The sequence below is a fragment of the Portunus trituberculatus genome, chromosome 19 (assembly GCF_017591435.1).
Source record: "Portunus trituberculatus isolate SZX2019 chromosome 19, ASM1759143v1, whole genome shotgun sequence".
In the NCBI taxonomy this organism is placed as follows: Eukaryota; Metazoa; Arthropoda; class Malacostraca; order Decapoda; family Portunidae; genus Portunus; species Portunus trituberculatus.
The window spans coordinates 19525964-19530963 of NC_059273.1; the positions used below are offsets into that span (position 1 = coordinate 19525964).

The window sequence follows — 5000 nt, forward strand, 5'->3', positions numbered from 1 at the left end:
CCGCCCCTTACCTGAAGCTTTACCTGTGATCTGTTACCTTTACCTGTCTGCCCAGGCGACCCCCGATTTTGAGAAACAAGCTTGTGCATACCTGTGTGTGTGTGTGTGGCTGTATAAGGAAGGATTTTAAAGGAAGAGAAGGGAGTGTATGGTTTTGTATGGGTTGCAGGGTGAAAGGGGAGGAAGAGAGGGAGGTAGAGTGTTCAAAGGAAGGGTTTAGGGAGAAGGGGAGCTATGGGTGGTCTGTGAGGGGAAAGAGAGGGAGAGAGGGAGAGGGAGGGTGGTAACGGTGCCTGGTCTCGCCCGGTGTGTGTTTCAGATGATGAGATTGTTCTTGTTGTTCGTGTTGTTGTTGTTGGTGGTGGTGGTGGTGGTGGTGGTGGTGGTGGTCGGTTTTTTGTCTTTTGTTGTCTTATGATCTCTATTTTTTCATCCACGTCGTAGTTTTGTTTATCTCTCTCTCTCTCTCTCTCTCTCTCTCTCTCTCTCTCTCTCTCTCTCTCTCTCTCTCTCTCTCTCTCTCTCTCTCTCTCTCTCTCCTTCCTTCCTTCCTTCGTTTTTTTTGCATATATTCTCTCCATCGTCCTTCCTCTTCTCTCTATAATCAAATTCTCTGTCAGTGTCTTGTTTATTGTATAGCATGACATATTAACGTGTATCATTATCATCATTATTATTATTATTATCATCATCATCATCATCATCATCATCATCATCATCATCATGGTATCTTCCCTTCAGTTTTTCTCTTCTCCCCATCGTATTTCAAGCCTCCGTGGCACAATTGGTTAGCGCGTTCGGCTGTTAACCGAAAGGTTGGTGGTTCGAGCCCACCCGGGGGCGGAATTTTTTTTTTTTTTTTTTCCTTTCTACGTTTTTATGGGGAGGTGGTTAGTTTTGTACTGTGGAATTAGTGAAACAGTCTTGAAAGTGCTTGTGTCGTTGTTGTGATGGTGGTGGTGGTGGTGGTGGTGGTGGTGGTGGCATTGATCTTTTTCTTTTTCTTCTTCTTCTTCTTTTCTTTTCTCCTCTTCCTCCTCCTCCTAATTCTAATCCTCCTCCTCGTCCTCCTCCTCCTCCTCCTCCTCCTCCTCCTCCAGCGACGGAAGTGCAGTGCGTAATTATGTTTTTCCTCACTTGTGCTTTTTTAGGTCTTGCATATCGAGTAAAAGGACACACACACACACACACACACACACACACACACACACACACACATGGCGCAGTTGCTTTAAAATTAATATAAAAACGGAATATAAGCGTGTGTGTGTGTGTGTGTGTGTGTGTGTGTGTGTATGTGTGTGCGTGTGTGTGTGTGAACATGAAATTTTCTCAGAGAAGGAAGAAAAAATAAAGTGAAGAAAAAAAAGAGGAATAAATTAAAGGTTGAGAAATGCAAAAGCTACATATTTTCTATTCTTGGAGTCTTTCTTATTCACTAACCTCAATTTATCATACAACGAAGCTACAAACACATACACTCACTAAACTATACAATATTCTCGTTTTCTGTATGTTGTCTAACTCCAGAGGTGTCTTCCCACGTTGGCAATACTTCAACCAACAGGATAAAAGCTCGATTTCTCAAACTCCTCTGTCCCTGCACCTCTAATATTTCAAAAGGCTCTGTTTCAATTTACACGAGTTTTCTAAGGCATTTTTGTGGTTCTAGAGGAAGAATGACAAAATTTCCACTTTATTTACCTGGAGAAACACTCTTAAAAACCGCAAATCATCTCTGTGGCCTTGAAATTTGTCATGTGAGAGAGCAAACCGTTTTCAAGAGTGTTTTTATGGTTCTATTGACAGATTAACAAGATTTCCATGTTATTAACTGGAGAAACACTCTTAAAAACCCTGCTAATCATTTTTGTGGCCCTTAAAAATTGTCATTGTGAGAAAGCAAAGCGTTTCAATACGGGTCTGTACCCAAATTCACCACCACAGCCCCGCCACACAACCCGCTGGCATCTCCACCACACAGCTGGCACACTGACGGAGCTAGTGAGTCAAGGAGAGCTGGCAGTGGCAATAATAAGGCAGTGGCAATAAAAATAGTCCTTCCCGGGTGGCTTATGAGTCAAGAATAAGACGTGGGAGTTACAAGATTGTATTCTCAAACATTTCCTTGCCTTGCTTCCACTATTTCACTTTATTGACTCACCACCAATATTTCTAAAGGCTTTATTTGAATTCTAGACGAGTTTTATTAAGGTGTTTTTATGGTTCTAGAGGCAGAGTGATAAGATTCCACTAATTCACTTTATTGACTCACCACCACTATTTCTAAAGGCTTTATTGAATTCTAGACGAGTTTTTTTTTAGGTGTTTTTATGGTTCTAGAGGCAGAGTGATAAGATTTCTGCATTATTACCGGGGAAGCACTCTTTAAAACAACGCTAATCACCTCTGTAGCCCTTCAAGATAGTCGCACTGAGAGAGGAAAGCGTTTTTTAATATGGATCTTAGTTTTTATTTATTTATCTATTTATTCATTGTTTACTTTCTTTTTTTTTTTAGCAGTCGCAGTGAGAGAGGAATGCGTTTTTTTAATATGGATCTTAGTTTTTGTTTATTTATCTATTTTATTTATTTTATTTATTCTATTTATTTATTTTTTCTTAGCCTTTGCTGTGTTGCTTTATATATCGAAGACTTCAGAGAGAGAAAGAATGTCACAGTGGAATGTTTTGTGCTGTTTTTGGGGGTGTCTAGAAATCCTCGGTCAATTTTTTTTTTTTTTTTCATTCTTTTATTATTGTTTATTATTTCTTAGTTTTCGTGACAGAAAGGATGAATTAGGGTGACTTCCTCTGTCGTTCATATTGTGGATTGATTCATTTTCATGGGTAAATCTTGAAAAAAAATTGTAGTGTCGGTTTTTTTTTTTTTTTTTCTTATTATTATTTTTTTCGTGGTAAGAACAGAAAGGTTTAAGAAAAATGTTAGCAGGCGACTCACACCATGCAAAATTGTTTATGTTCAAGTAGGAAATGTAGAAAAATGGCCTTGTCTCTCTCTCTCTCTCTCTCTCTCTCTCTCTCTCTCTCTCTCTCTCTCTCTCTCTCTCTCTCTCTCTCTCTCTCTAATGAGATAGTGTTGCAGTAGTAGTTGCAGTAGTAGTAGTAGTAGTAGTAGTAGTAGTAGTAGTAGTAGTAATAATAACAGTAGTAATAGTAGTAGCAGTAGAAGTTCAGTTAACGTTTGTGTTTATAGCAACGTCCACCTCCACCACCACCACCAACAACAACAACAACAACAACAACAACAACAACACGTGCATATCACCTCAGTACCTCACGCGAGACAAAGTTTAGAGAGAGAGAGAGAGAGAGAGAGAGAGAGAGAGAGAGAGAGAAAGAGAGTACTATTTATCTTTATCTTATTCCTCCTTGACCTTGAGTGTGTGTGTGTGTGTGTGTGTGTGTGTGTGTGTGTGTGTGTGTGTGTGTGTGTGTGTGTGTGTGTGTGTCTTGTAATCCTGCCACCTGTGATATCCTCAGTTTACATTTCCCAGGTGTTCTCAGGTAGATCATCACACACCTTGCTTTTGTTAACGTTGTCTGTCCTGTCCGGGGTTGGAGCTACAGAGAGAGAGAGAGAGAGAGAGAGAGGCAGTCACATCCACGCTGCTTAGGAAGAGATAAATAAATGGCCGTATTCTAATATTTTATCTCCTTCAGTACCATGACGCGTTTTCATATTAATTCTGCTTAGTATTTGGTGATTTTATGTTTATTTCATACTTATGTTGGGATTAAAATAGTGGAGACAGTGGCCATTAGTCTTCTGACCTCCATAGATTCTTCCTAATGTCAATAAAATGGCCTAATCGTACACAAATCTCAAAGTAAAAACGTGTCCCAGTACTGAAGGGGTAAAAATAATGAAAACAGTGGCCATTAATCTTTTGACCTACATATATTCTTCCTAATGTCAATAAAATGGCCTAATCGTACACAAATCTCAAGGTAAAAATGTATCCCCAGTACTGAACGGATTAAAATAGTGAAGGCATTGCCCATTAGTCTTCTGACCTCCATAGCTCCTTCCTAATGTCAATAAAATGGCCTAATCGTGCACAAATCTCACGGTAAAAATGTATCCCCAGTACTGAACGGATTAAAATAGTGAAGGCATTGCCCATTAGTCTTCTGACCTCCATAGATCCTTCCTAATGTCAATAAAATGGCCTAATCGTACACAAATCTCAAGGTAAAAATGTGTCCCCAAGAGTGAAGAGGTTAAACACTTTCGTTTCTCATATTGTCTATTTTCAAAAACCACTGAGGTGTGTTTGCTAACTTCTCATGCGTGTCTGTCCAGTTGTTTCCACTTACAATCATGAAGATATATAACAGAAAAGTAACAAAAACCATAAAAATTCCAATACAATCTGATAAAACAGTTCGAAATTGGACGCACAGGATTTTAAGAGACACGAGACTAAGCATTCATGGGAGAGGAGACAAGAGGGGTCGATCTGTGAAGGGGAAAGGAAGTCACGTTTTGACCACAATGCCACACTTCCATCATCTGTACCGTACCTTCTTTCCTTCCTCCTTCCCTCCTTCCTCATATCCTTCTCTCTCTCTCTCTCTCTCTCTCTCTCTCTCTCTCTCTCTCTCTCTCTCCTAACATTACCATTGCATTTTCTTTCCTTTGGTGTTTTCTTCAGAGAGAGAGAGAGAGAGAGAGAGAGAGAGAATATACTTAGTCTTCTTTGTGTTTAAGATAGTGTTATACTGGTACTGATGGTGATGAAGATAGTGAAGGGATGGTGTTATTGAAGGTGAAGCTGCAAGGATGATGAAGCTGCAAGGATGGTGATGATTGCAGCTGGGAGTGTTGTATTACGCAGGAGGAGAGGAGGAGGAGGAGGAGGAGGAGGAGGAGTAAACACCGGTAGAGTCTTTGTCATTGCAGTAGTAGTAGTAGTAGTAGTAGTAGTAGTAGTAGTAGTAGAAAAGGAGTAAAAAGGAAGATAAAAGGAAGAAAAG

General features: G+C 39.9%; 1 protein-coding gene and 1 non-coding gene across 9 annotated transcripts in view; both read left to right on the forward strand.

The window, feature by feature from the left end:
• LOC123506365 (SLIT-ROBO Rho GTPase-activating protein 1-like) overlaps nt 1-5000 on the forward strand; it is a 273604-nt gene that overhangs the window by 129762 nt on the left and 138842 nt on the right. The gene's annotated exons all lie outside the window — the stretch shown is intronic.
• Nucleotides 770-843, forward strand: Trnan-guu. Its single transcript has one exon. It is a non-coding gene; the product is annotated as a tRNA-Asn (tRNA).